The 15,921-nt window shown below is 50.3% G+C and overlaps 1 protein-coding gene across 1 annotated transcript in view; it reads left to right on the top strand.

Annotated features, from left to right (window-relative positions):
* The first annotated feature begins 2,098 nt into the window (after positions 1 to 2,098).
* Positions 2,099 to 15,921, top strand: part of LOC146863607 (uncharacterized) — a 442,187-nt gene continuing 428,364 nt past the window's right edge. Inside the window, exon 1 of the mRNA XM_085627628.1 lies at positions 2,099 to 2,675. The gene's annotated coding sequence lies outside the window, so the exon portion shown is untranslated. The remainder of the gene's footprint in view (positions 2,676 to 15,921) is intronic.

Below are 15,921 nucleotides of genomic sequence, written 5' to 3'. Positions count from 1 at the left end.
GCAACCTACGTGTAACTTGAGCTTATCATGGCCGTTTTCTTGCTTGTAACCTTCCTGTCCCTGGGTGTAGCCTGCATATAACATATATCAAGTCAAGGGTAATGTGCATGTAACATATATCCAGTCAAGGGTAATGTGCATGTAACATATATCCAGTCAAGGGTAATGTGCATGTAACATATATCCAGTCAAGGGTAATATGCATGTAACATATATCCAGTCAAGGGTAATGTGCATGTAACATATATCCAGTCAAGGGTAATGTGCATGTAACATATATCCAGTCAAGGGTAATGTGCATGTAACATATATCCAGTCAAGGGTAATATGCATGTAACATATATCCAGTCAAGGGTAATGTGCATGTAACATATATCCAGTCAAGGGTAATGTGGATGTAACATATATCCAGTCAAGGGTAATGTGCATGTAACATATATCCAGTCAAGGGTAATGTGCATATAACATATATCCAGTCAAGGGTAATGTGCATGTAACATATATCCAGTCAAGGGTAATGTGCATGTAACATATATCCAGTCAAGGGTAATGTGCATATAACATATATCCAGTCAAGGGTAATGTGCATGTAACATATATCCAGTCAAGGGTAATGTGCATGTAACATATATCCAGTCAAGGGTAATGTGCATGTAACATATATCCAGTCAAGGGTAATGTGCATGTAACATATATCCAGGGTAATGTGCATGTAACATATATCCAGTCAAGGGTAATGTGCATGTAACATATATCCAGTCAAGGGTAATGTGCATGTAACATATATCCAGTCAAGGGTAATGTGCATGTAACATATATCCAGTCAAGGGTAATGTGCATATAACATATATCCAGTCAAGGGTAATGTGCATGTAACATATATCCAGTCAAGGGTAATATGCATGTAACCTGCAGGTCAGAGTTTGGAATAAGAACAATGCAGCCTACGTTGTCACCGCTGAAAGCCACTACAGCCAAGCTAGCGGGCATCACCTTGGAATGTTTGGCATTACGACGCATGCCTTTACTACAAATTCCTTTTTGATGCAATTTTTGCCACACATACCTATACCACGAGGATGCCTGTACAACACATAACTTTTCTCCAAATATTAAGTGTATTTAAGGAAAGTTAAACATTATGTTTGTGTGTGTGTATGTGTGTAACTTTCATTTGTTTGGTAACATATTTGTTCAATTTTTCCTAAACTCCCTTTACCACTATCCACCCTTAAAACCTAAAATGACCCATGCCTGCCTTTGCCACTACCTAACCCCAAATCCGTAAAATCAATTTTAACACCCTTTAGCACTACACCCACCCAAACATCAAATTTACCTTTATCTCCCTTTACCACTACCCACCCATAAACCCTAAAATAAATATAACCTCCCTTTACCTCTAACTACCATAAGATCTACATATGCCCTTACCTCCCTTTACCACTACCTGACCCTAAACTCTAAATTACCTATACTTCACTGTACCACTGGCCACCTTGAAACCCTAAAATGAGCCTTACCACCCTTTTCTACTACCACCCTCATACTCTAAAATTACCCTAACCTGTAAAATACCTTAAAATTAGCCTTAGTATTCATATAGCTAAACTTACCTCAAGTTTGCTTACCATTCGTGGTGAAAGCATCTGTGTGGTAAAGGCATGCATGGTTAAGCTGTGTGGTAAAGGCATTGTTTGGGTAATGCATTGCTGTAAATGCTGTTTCACATGCCCTCAGTCCCCTCTATTCCCTAAGTTTTAGACCTTTACAGGAGACAGGAGCATTTCTCACCTTCCCAAGCATCACCTTGGCATCAGTACCAGGACCTTCAGAGGGAGGGGCTAAGGTGGGGGCAGATCTTGTTCAAACAAATGATCTCTGTGTCACGTCACATTCTAACACACGGACTATACCACATGTCAGGGGGATGACTGAGAAATGGGAATAAATATCAGCCCTCCTCCATCTAACAGCACCTCCCTGGCTCTGGGAGGGATAGCATCTCTCTGTCTGTCTCTGAGGAGCAGTGCCTCTCTGCCTCACTCTAAGACGCCTCTCTGCCTCACTCTGAGGAGCAGAGCCTCTCTGCCTCAATCTGAGGAGCAGAGCCTCTCTGCCACACTCTAAGAGCACCTCTCTACCTGACTCTAAGGGCACCTCTCTGCCTGACTCTGAGGAGCAGCACCTCTCTACCTGACTCTAAGGGCACCTCTCTGCCTGACTCTGAGGAGCAGCACCTCTCTACCTGACTCTAAGAGCATCTCTCTGCCTGACTCTAAGGGCACCTCTCTGCCTCACTCTGAGGAGCAGCGCCTCTCTGCCTCACTCTAAGACGCCTCTCTGCCTCACTCTGAGGAGCAGAGCCTCTCTGCCACACTCTAAGAGCACCTCTCTACCTGACTCTAAGGGCACCTCTCTGCCTGACTCTAAGGGCATCTATCTGCCTGACTCAGGTGCAGCACCTCTCTACCTGACTCTAAGGGCACCTCTCTGCCTGACTCTAAGGGCATCTCTCTGCCTGACTCTGAGGTGCAGCACCTCTCTACCTGACTCTAAGAGCATCTCTCTGCCTGATTCTAAGGAGAGAGCACCTTTGTGCCTGACTGTGAGGACAGAACACCTCTCTGCCTGACTCTGTGGATGACGAACCTGTTTGCGGCCTCATTCTGAAAGTAAGAGTGGCTCTGTGCCTAACTTTATCTTTACAGAACATTTGTGTCTACTTCTGAAACTTTACCACCTCTGAAACAAACTAATTCCTGCCTCCGATGGTCTCTGACTATAGAGCACTTCTCTCACTTTCTCTGAGGATAGAAAAATTATCTGATTTTCTCTGATGCACGACCACCACTCCGATGCAAAACTGCCTCTCTATCTCACTCTTATTCTGGAATGCATCTTTACCAGGCTCCCTCTGCTTCTAGAACACCTCTCTGCTTCTATCCGAGGATTGAACACCTTTCTGACTCTGAGGATAAACCACCTCTCACCCTCTTAGGAGAGCCCACATCTCTTTCTCTCTCTGAGGATAGACCACCTCTCTGCCTCTGAGGATAGACCACCTCTCTGCCTCTGAGGATAGACCACCTCTCTGTCTCTGCAGATAGACCACCTATCTTTCTCTGTGGATAGCCCACCTCTCTGCCTCACTCTGAGGATAGATCACATCTCACCCTCTGAGGATAGACCACCTCTCTGCCTCTGCGGATATACCACCTCTCTGCCTCACTCTGAGAATTGACCACCCCACTGCCTCTTAGAATAGCCCACCTCTCTGCCTCTGTGGATAGCCCACCTCTCTGCCTCACTGAGGATAGACCACCTCTCTGCCTCTGAGGATAGACCACCTCTCTGCCTCTGAGGATAGACCACATCTCTGCCTCTGATGATAGACCACCTCTCTGTCTCTGCAGATAGACCACCTATCTTTCTCTCTCTGAGGATAGACTACCTATGTGTCTCACTCTGAGGATAGACCACCTCTCTGCCTCTGAGGATAGACAACCTCTCTGCCTTTGAGATTAGACCACCTTTCACCCTCTGAGGATAGACCACCTCTCTATCTCTGAGGATAGACCACCTCTCTGCCTCTGAGAATATACCACCTCTCTATCTCTGAGGAAAGGCCACCTCTTACCCTCTGAGGATAGACCACCTCTCTGCCTCTGAGGATGGACCACCTCTCACCCTCTGAGGATACACCACCTCTCTGCCTCTGTGGATAGACCACCTCTCTGCCTCACTTTGGAGATAGACCACCTTTCTTCTTCTGAGGATATACCACCTCTCTGCCTCTGAGGATAGACCACCTCTCTGCCTCTGAGGATGGACCACCTCTCACCCTCTGAGGATACACCACCTCTCTGCCTCTGTGGATAGACCGACTCTCTGCCTCACTTTGGAGATAGACCACCTTTCTTTTCTGAGGATATACCACCTCTCTGCCTCTGAGGATAGACCACCTCTCTGCCGCTGAGATTAGACCACCTTTCACCCTCTGAGGATAGACCACTATTCTGCCTCTGAAGATATACCACCTCTCTGCCTCTGAGGATAGACCACCTCTCTGCCTCTGAGGATATACCACCTCTCTGCCTCTCTCTCTCTGAGGATAGACCATCTCTCTGCCTCTAAAGATATACCACATCTCTGCCTCTGTGGATAGGCCACCTATCTTTCTCTCTCTGAGGATAGACTACCTCTTTGTCTCACTCTGAGGATAGACCACCTCTCTGCCTCTGAGGATAGACCACCTCTCACCCTCTGAGGATACACCACCTCTCTGCCTCTGTGGATAGACCACCTCTCTGCCTCACTTTGGAGATAGACCACCTTTCTTCTTCTGAGGATATACCACTTCTCTGCCTCTGAGGATAGACCTCCTCTCTGCCTCTGAGGATGGACCACCTCTCACCCTCTGAGGATTCACCACCTCTCTGCCTCTGTGGATAGGATAGACCGCCTCTCTGCCTCACTTTGGAGATAGACCACCTTTCTTCTTCTGAGGATATACCACCTCTCTGCCTCTGAGGATAGACCACCTCTCTGCCGCTGAGATTAGACCACCTTTCACCCTCTGAGGATAGACCACCATTCTGCCTCTGAGGATATACCACCTCTCTGCCTCTGAGGATAGACCACCTCTCTGCTTCTGTGGATATACCACCTCTCTGCCTCTCTCTCTCTGAGGATAGACCATCTCTCTGCCTCTGAGGATATACCACATCTCTGCTTCTGTGGATAGGCCACCTATCTTTCTCTCTCTGAGGATAGACTACCTCTTTGTCTCACTCTGAGGATAGACAACCTCTCACCCTCTGAGGATAGACCACCTCTCTGCCTATGAGAATAAACCACATCTCTGCTTCTGAGGATATACCACCTCTCTGCCTCTGAGGATAGATCACCTCTCACCCTCTGAGGATAGACCACCTCTCTTCCTCTGAGGATAGACCACCTCTCTGCCTCTGAGGATAGACCACCTCTCTGCCTCTGTGGATAAACCACCTATCTGCCTCACTCTGAAGATAGGCCACCTTTCTGCTTCTGAGGATATACCACCTCTCTGCCTCTGAGGATAGACCACCTATCTGCCTCATTCTGAGGATAGACCACATATCTCCCTCTGAGGATAGACCACCTCTCTGCCTCTGAGATTAGACCACCTTTCACCCTCTGAGGATAGACCACCTCTCTCTCTGCCTCTGAGGCTAGACCAACTCTCTGCCTCTGAGGATAGGCCACCTATCTGCCTCTGTGGTAGACCACCTCTCTGCCTCACTCTGAAGATAGACCACCTTTCTGCCTCTGAGGATATACCACCTCTCTGCCTCTGGGGATAGACCACCTCTCTGCCTCTGGGGATATACCACCTCCCTGCCTCTCTCTCTGGGGATAGACCATCTCTCTGCCTCTGAGGATGTACCACCTATCTGCCTCTGTGGATAAGCCACCTATATTTCTCTCTCTGAGGATAGACAACCTCTCTGCCTCTGAGGATAGACAACCTCTCTGTCTCTGAGGATAGACCACCTCTCTGCCTCTGGGGAAAGACCACCTCTCTGTCTCATTCTGAGGACATACCACCTCCCTGCCTCTGGGGCTAGACCACCTATCTGCCTCTGAGGATAGACCACCTCTCCGCCTAACTCTGAAGATAGACCACCATTCTGCCTCTGAGGATATACCACCTCTCTGCCTCTGAGAATAGACCACCTCTCTGCTTCTGTGGATATACCACCTCTCTGCCTCTCTCTCTCTGAGGATAGACCATCTCTCTGCCTCTGAGGATATACCACATCTCTGCCTCTGTGGATAGGCCACCTATCTTTCTCTCTCTGAGGATAAACTACCTCTCTGTCTCACTCTGAGGATAGACCACCCCTCACCCTCTGAGGATAGACCACCTCTCTGCCTATGATAATAAACCCCAGCTCTGCCTCTGAGGATATACCACCTCTCTGCCTCTGAGGATAGATCACCTCTCAACCTCTGAGGATAGACCACCTCTCTATCTCTGAGGATCGCCACCTCTCTGCCTCTGTGGATAGACCACCTATCTGCCTCACTCTGAAGATATACCACATCTCTGCCTAAGAGGATAGACCACCTCTCTGCCTCTGACGATAGACCACCTCTCTGCCTCTGTGGATATACCACCTATCTGCCTCATTCTGAGGATAGACCACATCTCTGCCTCTGAGATTAGACCACCTTTCACTCTCGGAGGATAGACCACCTCTCTGCCTCTGAGGCTAGACCAACTCTCTGCCCCTGAGGATAGGCCACCTATCTGCCTCTGAGGATAGACAATCTCTCTGCCTCACTCTGAAGATAGACCACCTTTCTGCCTCTGAGGATATACCACCTCTCTGCCTCTGGGGATAGACCACCTCTCTGCCTCTGTGGATATACCACCTCTCTGCCTCTCTCTCCGAGGATAGACCATCTCTCTGCCTCTGAGGATATACCACCTCTCTGCCTCTGTGGATAAGCCACTTATATTTCTCTCTGAGGATAGACAACCTCTCTGCCTCTGAGGATAGACAACCTCTCTGTCTCTGAGGATAGACCACCTCTCTGCCTCTGGGGAAAGACCACCTCTCTGCCTCATTCTGAGGATATACCACCTCTCTGCCTCTGATGATGGACCACATCTCACCATCTGAGGATAGGCCACCCCTCCAGCTCTTTGGATAGACCACCTCTCTGCCTCACTCTGAGGATAAACCACCTGTCTGCCTTTGAGTATAGACCACCTCACACCCTCTGAGGATAGACCACCTCTCTGTCTCTGTGGATAGACCACCTCTCTGCCTCACTCTGAGGATAGACCACCTCTCTGCCTCTGCAAATAGACCACCTCTCACCCTCTGATTACAGACCTCCTCTCTGCCTCGGAGGATACAACACCTCTCTGCCTCACTCTGAGGATAGACCACCCGCTGCCTCTGGGGATAGACCACCTCTCTGCCTCTGAGGATAGACCCCCTCTCTGCCTCTGTGGATAGACCACCTCTCTGCCTCACTCTGAGGATATACCACCTCTCTGCCGCTGAGGATAAACCACCTCACACCCTCTTAGAATAGACCACCTCTCTGCCTCTGTGGATAGCCCACCTCTCTGCCTCACTTTGAGGATAGACCACCACTCTGCCTCACTCTGAGAACAGACCACCTATCACCCTCTGAGGATAGACCACCTCTCTGCCTCTGAGGACAGACCACCTCTCTGCCTCTGTGGATAGACCACCTCTCTGCCTAACTCTGAGGATAGACCACCTCTCTGCCTCTGAGGATAAACCACATCACACCCTCTTAGAATAGACCACCTCTCTGCCTCTGTGGATAGACCACCTCTCTGCGTCTCTCTAAGGATAGACCACCTATCACCCTCTGAGGATAGACCACCTCTCTGCCTCTGTGGATGGAACACCTCTCTGCCTCCCTCTGAGGATAGACCACCTCTCACCATCTGAGGATAGACCACCTCTCTGCCTCTGAGGATGGAACACCTCTCTGCCTCACTCAGACCACCTCTCTGCCTCTGAGGATAGACCACCTCTCTGCCGCTGAGGATAGACCACAACTCAGCCTCTGAGGATAGACCACCTATCTGCCTCTTTGGATAGACCACCTCTCTGCCTCACTCTGAGGATAGACCACCTCTCTGAGGATAGACCACCTCTTTGCCTTAGAGGATAGACCACATCTCTGCCTCTTGGATAGACTACCTCTCTACCTCACTCTGAGGATAGACCACCTCTCTCTCCAAGGATAGACCACCTCTCTGCCTCTGAGGATATACCACCTCTCTGCCTGACTCTGAGGATAGACCACCCCGCTGCCTCTGGGGATAGACCACCTCTCTGCATCTGTGGATAGACCGCCTATCTTTCTCTCTCTGAGGATAGACCACCTCTCTGCCCCTGCGAATAGACCATCTCCCTGCCTCTGAGGATAGACCACCTCTCTGCCTCTGAGGATAGACCCCCTCTCTTCCTCTGTGGATAGACCACTTCTCTGCCTCACTCTGAGGATAGACCACCTCTCTACCTCTGAGGATAAACCACCTCAGACCCTCTTAGAATAGACCACCTCTCTGCCTCTGTGGGTAGCCCACCTCTCTGCCTCACTCTAAGGATAGACCACCTCTTTGCCTCACTCTGAGGATAGACCACCTCTCACCCTCTGAGGATAGACCACCTCTCTGACTCTGTAGATGGAACACCTCTCTGCCTCACTCTGAGAACAGACCACCTATCACCCTCTGAGGATAGACCACCTCTCTGCCTCTGAGGATAGACCACCTCTCTGCCTCTGTGGATAGACCACCTCTCTGCCTAACTCTGAGGATAGACCACCTCTCTGCCTCTGAGGATAAACCACATCACACCCTCTTAGAATAGACCACCTCTCTGCCTCTGTGGATAGACCACCTCTCTGCGTCTCTCTAAGGATATACCACCTATCACCCTCTGAGGATAGACCACCTCTCTGCCTCTGTGGATGGAACACCTCTCTGCCTCCCTCTGAGGATAGACCACCTCTCACCATCTGAGGATAGACCACCTCTATGCCTCTGAGGATAAACCACATCACACCCTCTTAAAATAGACCACCTCTCTGCCTCTGTGGATAGCCCACCTCTCTGCCTCACTCTGAGGATAGACCACCTCTCTGCCTCACTCTAAGGATAGACCACCTCTCACCCTCTGAGGATAGACCACCTCTCTGCCTCTGTGGATGGAACACCTCTCTGCCTCACTCTGAGGATAGACCACCTCTCACCATCTGAGGATAGATCACCTCTCTGCCTCTGTGGATGGAACACCTCTCTGCCTCACTCAGACCACCTCTCTGCCTCTGAGGATAGACCACCTCTCTGCCACTGAGGATAGACCACAACTCAGCCTCTGAGGATAGACCACCTATCTGCCTCTTTGGATAGACCACCTCTCTGCCTCACTCTGAGGATAGACCACCTCTCTGAGGATAGACCACCTCTTTGCCTTAGAGGATAGACCACATCTCTGCCTCTTGGATTGACTACCTCTCTACCTCACTCTGAGGATAGACCACCTCTCTCTCCAAGGATAGACCACCTCTCTGCCTCTGAGGATATACCACCTCTCTGCCTGACTCTGAGGATAGACCACCCCGCTGCCTCTGGGGATAGACCACCTCTCTGCCTCTGTGGATAGACCGCCTATCTTACTCTCTCTGAGGATAGACCACCTCTCTGCCCCTGCGAATAGACCATCTCCCTGCCTCTGAGGATAGACCACCTCTCTGCCTCTGAGGATAGACCCCCTCTCTTCCTCTGTGGATAGACCACTTCTCTGCCTCACTCTGAGAATAGACCACCTCTCTACCTCTGAGGATAAACCACCTCAGACCCTCTTAGAATAGACCACCTCTCTGCCTCTGTGGGTAGCCCACCTCTCTGCCTCACTCTAAGGATAGACCACCTCTTTGCCTCACTCTGAGGATAGACCACCTCTCACCCTCTGAGGATAGACCACCTCTCTGACTCTGGAGATGGAACACCTCTCTATCTCACTCTGAGTATAGACCACCTCTCTGCCTCTGAGGATAGACCACCTCTCTGGCTCACTCTGAGGATAGGCCACCTCTCTGCCTCTGAGGATAGACCACCTCTCTGCCTTAGAGGATAGACCACCTTTCTCCCTTTTTCGCATAGGCCACCTCTCTGCCTCACTCTGGGATAGACCCCCTCTCTGCCTCACTCTGGGGATAGACCACCACTCTGCCTCGGAGGATAGACCAATTCTCTGCCTCTGAGATAGAGCAAATCTCTCCCTCTCTCCGAGGATTAAACACCTCTCTGCATCTCTCTGAGGATTGAACACTTCTCTGCATCTCTCTAAAGATAGACCACTTCTCTGCATCTCTCTGAGGATAGAACAATTATCTGCATCTCTCTGAGGATAGACAATGTCTCTACCTCTGAGGATTAAACACTTCACTGCATCTCTCTGAGGATAGAACTCTTCTATGCCTCTCTGTGAGGTAACAAGGAACACCTCTCAGCCTGTTTGACACTATAAACCTCTTTACCACCTCTGTTTCTAGAAATTCTCTTTGTCTGAAAAAGGAACACATATCTAGATGCTTCTGACCCCTGAGCACATCTCTTTTTTTCTGAGAATAGTACATTTCTCTGCCTCTCTCTGAGCACAGAACACATCTCTGTCTCTCACTGAGGCATTCCGCCTCCCTACGTGCCTCTGATATTAGATCATCTCTCTACCAGCCTCTGACTCTAGAACTCCTCATACTGGGCTCTGACTAAAGAGCACCTCCCTACCTGTCTCTCAGTCTAGAACACCCCATACTGGCCTCTGACTCTAGAACTCCCCATACTGGGCTCTGACTAAAGAGCACCACCCTACCTGCCTCTGACTATAGGACACCCCATACTGGCCTCTGACTCTAGAACACCCCATACTGGCCTCTGACTCTAGACACCTCATACTGGCCTCTGACTCTAGAACACCCCATACTGGCCTCTGACTCTAGACACCTCATACTGGCCTCTGACTCTAGAACACCTCTTTACCTCCCTCTAACTTTAGAGCACGTCATACTGGCCTCTGACTCTAGAACACCTCCCTACCTGCCTCTGACTATAGGACACCCCATACTGGCCTCTGACTCTAGAACACCCCATACTGGCCTCTGACTCTAGACACCTCATACTGGCCTCTGACTCTAGAACACCCCATACTGGCCTCTGACTCTAGAACACCCCATACTGGCCTCTGACTCTAGACACCTCATACTGGCCTCTGACTCTAGAACACCCCATACTGGCTCTGACTCTAGAAAACCTCATGCTGGCCTCTGACTCTAGAACACCTCCCTACCTGCCTCTGACTACAGGACACCCCATACTGGCCTCTGACTCTAGACACCTCATACTGGCCTCTGACTCTAGAACACCTCTTTACCTTCCTCTAACTTTAGAGCACGTCATACTGGTCTCTGACTCTAGAACAACTCCCTACCTTTCTCTGATACTAGATCATCTCTCTACCAGCCTCTGACTCTAGAACACCTCATACTGGCCTATGATTCTAGAACACTCCATAATGGCCTCTGTCTCTGGAAAACCTCATACTGGCATCTGACTCTAGAACACCTCCCTACCTGCCTTTAAGTCTAGAGCACGTCTTACTGTCCTCTGGCTCTAGAACACCTCATACTGGCCCCTGACTCTAGAAGACCTCATACTACTCACCCCCGACTCTAGAACACCTCATACTGGCCTCTGACTCAAGAACACCTCCCTACCTGCCTCTAACTTTAGAGCACGTCATAGTGGTCTCTGACTCTAGAACACCCCCATACTGGCCTCTCTCTCTAGAAAACCTCATACTGGCCTCTGACTCTAGACACCTCATACTGGCCTCTGACTCTAGAACACCCCATACTGGCCTCTGACTCTAGACTCCTCATACTGGCCTCTGACTCTAGAACACCCCATACTGGCCTCTGACTCTAGAAAACCTCATACTGGCCTCTGACTCTAGAACACCTCCCTACCTGCCTCTGACTACAGGACACCCCATACTGGCCTCTGACTCTAGACACCTCATACTGGCCTCTGACTCTAGAACACCTCTTTACCTTCCTCTAACTTTAGAGCATGTCATACTGGCCTCTGACTCTAGAACAACTCCCTACCTTTCTCTGATACTAGATCATCTCTCTACCAGCCTCTGACTCTAGAACACCTCATACTGGCCTCTGATTCTAGAACACCCCATAATGGCCTCTGTCTGTAGAAAACCTCATACTGGCATCTGACTCTAGAACACCTCCCTACCTGCCTTTAAGTCTAGAGCACGTCTTACTGTCCTCTGTCTCTAGAACACCTCATACTGGCCCCTGACTCTAGAAGACCACATACTACTCACCCCCGACTCTAGAACACCTCATACTGGCCTCTGACTCAAGAACACCTCCCTACCTGCCTCTAACTTTAGAGCACGTCATAGTGGTCTCTGACTCTAGAACACCCCCATACTGGCCTCTGTCTCTAGAAAACCTCATACTGGCCTCTAACTCTAGAACACCTCCCTACCTGCCTCTGAATATAGGACACCCCATACTGGCCTCTGACTCTAGAACACCTCATACTGGCCTCTGTCTCTAGAAAACCTCATACTGGCATCTGACTCTAGAACACCTCCCTACCTGCCTTTAAGTCTAGAGCACGTCTTACTGTCCTCTGGCTCTAGAACACCTCATACTGGCCCCTGACTCTAGAAGACCTCATACTACTCACCCCCGACTCTAGAACACCTCATACTGGCCTCTGACTCAAGAACACCTCCCTACCTGCCTCTAACTTTAGAGCACGTCATAGTGGTCTCTGACTCTAGAACACCCCCATACTGGCCTCTGTCTCTAGAAAACCTCATACTGGCCTCTAACTCTAGAACACCTCCCTACCTGCCTCTGAATATAGGACACCCCATACTGGCCTCTGACTCTAGAACACCCCATACTGGCCTCTGACTCTAGACACGTCATACTGGCCTCTGACTCTAGAACACCTCCCTACCTTCCTCTGATACTAGCCCATCTCTCTACCAGCCTCTGACTCTAGAACACCTCATACTGGTCTCTGACTCTAGAACACCCCATACTGGCGTCGGTCTCTAGAAAACCTCATACTGGCCTCTGACTCTAGAACACCTCCCTACCTGCCTCTAACTCTAGAGCACGTCATACTGGCCTCTGGCTCGAGAACACCTTATACTGACCCCTGACTCTAGAAAACCTCATACTGGCCTCTGACTCTAGAACACCTCCCTACCTGCCTCTAACTCTAGAGCACGTCATACTGGCCTCTGGCTCTAGAACACCTTATACTAACCCCTGACTCTAGAACACCTCATACTGGCCTCTGACTCTAGAACACCTCATACTGGTCTCTGACTCTAGAACACCTCATACTGGCCTCTGACTGTAGAACACCCCACACTGGCCTCTGACTCTAGGTCACCCTAAATTGGCCCCTGGCTCTAGAAAACCTCATACTGGCCTCTAACTCTAGAACATCACATACTTGTCTCTGAATCTAGAACACCTCCCTACCTTCCTCTGATACTAGAACATCTCTCTATCAGCCTCTGGCTCTAGAACACCTCATACCGGCCTCTGACTCAAGAACACATCATACTGACCTCCGACTCTAGAACAACTCTGACTGGCCTGCGACTTTAGAACAACTCATACTGGCCTTTGACTCTAGAAAACCTCATACTAGCCTCTGGCTCTAGAACACTTTTCTACCAGCTTCAGAATCTAGAGAATCTTTCTACTTCTCCCTGAGGATAGAACCTCTCTCTGAGGATAGAGCACGTCTCTGCCTCTCTCTGAGGATAGAACCTCTCTCTGCCCCTCTCTCTGAGGATAGAGCACGTCTCTGCCTCTCTCTGAGGATAGAAACTCTCTCTGCCCCTCTCTCTGAGGATAGAACCTCTCTCTGCCCCTCTCTCTGAGGATAGAGCACATCTCTGCCTCTCTCTGAGGATAGAACCTCTCTCTGCCCCTCTCTCTGAGGATAGAGCACATCTCTGCCTCTCTCTGAGGATAGAACCTCTCTCTGCCCCTCTCTCTGAGGATAGAACTTCTCTCTGCCCCTCTCTCTGAGGATAGAACCTCTCTCTGCCCCTCTCTCTGAGGATAGAGCACATCTCTGCCTCTCTCTGAGGATAGAACCTCTCTCTGCCCCTCTCTCTGAATATAGAGCACATCACTGCCTCTCTCTGAGGATAGAGAACGTCTCTGCCTCTCTCTGAGGATAGAGCACGTCTCTGCTTCTCTCTGAGGATAGAACCTCTCTCTGCCCCTCTCTCTGAGGATAGAGCATGTCTCTGCTTCTCTCTGAGGATAGAACCTCTCTCTGCCCCTCTCTCTAAGCCCCTCTCTCTGAGGATAGAGCACATCTCTGCTGCTCTCTGAGGATAGAACCTCTCTCTGCCCCGCTCTCTGAGGATAGAGCACGTCTCAGCTTCTCTCTGAGGATAGAACCTCTCTCTGCCCCTCTCTCTGAGGATAGAGCACGTCTCTGCCTCTCTCTGAGGATATAACTTCTCTCTGCCCCTCTCTCTGAGGATAGAACCTCTCTCTGCCCCGCTCTCTGAGGATAGAGCACGTCTCAGCTTCTCTCTGAGGATAGAACCTCTCTCTGCCCCTCTCTCTGAGGATAGAGCACGTCTCCGCTTCTCTCTGAGGATAGAACCTCTCTCTGCCCCTCTCTCTGAGGATAGAGCACGTCTCTGCTTCTCCCTGAGGATAGAACCTCTCTCTGAGGATAGAGCACGTCTCTGCCTCTCTCTGAGGATAGAACTTCTCTCTGCCCCTCTCTCTGAGGATAGAACCTCTCTTTGCCTCTCTCTGAGAATAGAACCTCTCTCTGCCCCTCGCTCTGAGGATAGAACCTCTCTCTGCCCCTCTCTCTGAGGATAGAGCACATCTCTGCCTCTCTCTGAGGATAGAACCTCTCTCTGCCCCTCTCTCTGAGGATAGAGCACGTCTCTGCCTCTCTCTGAGGATAGAACCTCTCTCTGCCCCTCTCTCTGAGGATAGAACCTCTCTCTGCCCCTCTCTCTGAGGATAGAGCACATCTCTGCCTCTCTCTGAGGATAGAACCTCTCTCTGCCCCTCTCTCAGAGGATAGAGCACGTCTCTGCTTCTCTCTGAGCATAGAGCACGTCTCTGCCTCTCTCTGAGGATAGAACCTCTCTCTGCCCCTCTCTCTGAGAATAGAACCTCTCTCTGCCCCTCTCTCTGAGGATAGAGCACGTCTCTGCCTCTCTCTGAGGATAGAACTTCTCTCTGCCCCTCTCTCTGAGGATAGAACCTCTCTCTGCCCCTCTCTCTGAGGATAGAGCACGTCTCTGCTTCTCTCTGAGGATAGAGCACTTCTCTGCTTCTCTCTGAGGATAGAGCACGTCTCTGCTTCTCTCTGAGGATAGAGCACGTCTCTGCTTCTCTCTGAGGATAGAGCACGTCTCTGCCTCTCTCTGAGGATAGAACCTCTCTCTGCCCCTCTCTCTGAGGATAGAGCACGTCTCTGCCTCTCTCTGAGGATAGAACTTCTCTCTGCCACTCTCTCTGAGGATAGAACTTCTCTCTGCCCCTCTCTCTGAGGATAGAGCACATCTCTGCCTCTCTCTGAGGATAGAACCTCTCTCTGCCCCTCTCTCTGAATATAGAGCACATCACTGCCTCTCTCTGAGGATAGAGAACGTCTCTGCCTCTCTCTGAGGATAGAGCACGTCTCTGCTTCTCTCTGAGGATAGAACCTCTCTCTGCCCCGCTCTCTGAGGATAGAGCACGTCTCAGCTTCTCTCTGAGGATAGAACCTCTCTCTGCCCCTCTCTCTGAGGATAGAGCACGTCTCTGCCTCTCTCTGAGGATATAACTTCTCTCTGCCCCTCTCTCTGAGGATAGAACCTCTCTCTGCCCCGCTCTCTGAGGATAGAGCACGTCTCAGCTTCTCTCTGAGGATAGAACCTCTCTCTGCCCCTCTCTCTGAGGATAGAGCACGTCTCCGCTTCTCTCTGAGGATAGAACCTCTCTCTGCCCCTCTCTCTGAGGATAGAGCACGTCTCTGCTTCTCCCTGAGGATAGAACCTCTCTCTGAGGATAGAGCACGTCTCTGCCTCTCTCTGAGGATAGAACTTCTCTCTGCCCCTCTCTCTGAGGATAGAACCTCTCTTTGCCTCTCTCTGAGAATAGAACCTCTCTCTGCCCCTCGCTCTGAGGATAGAACCTCTCTCTGCCCCTCTCTCTGAGGATAGAGCACATCTCTGCCTCTCTCTGAGGATAGAACCTCTCTCTGCCCCTCTCTCTGAGGATAGAGCACGTCTCTGCCTC

This window comes from Triturus cristatus, chromosome 2_1, assembly GCF_964204655.1.
Source record: "Triturus cristatus chromosome 2_1, aTriCri1.1, whole genome shotgun sequence".
Classification (NCBI taxonomy): domain Eukaryota; kingdom Metazoa; phylum Chordata; class Amphibia; order Caudata; family Salamandridae; genus Triturus; species Triturus cristatus.
This window is presented reverse-complemented; position numbering and strand designations above follow the sequence as displayed.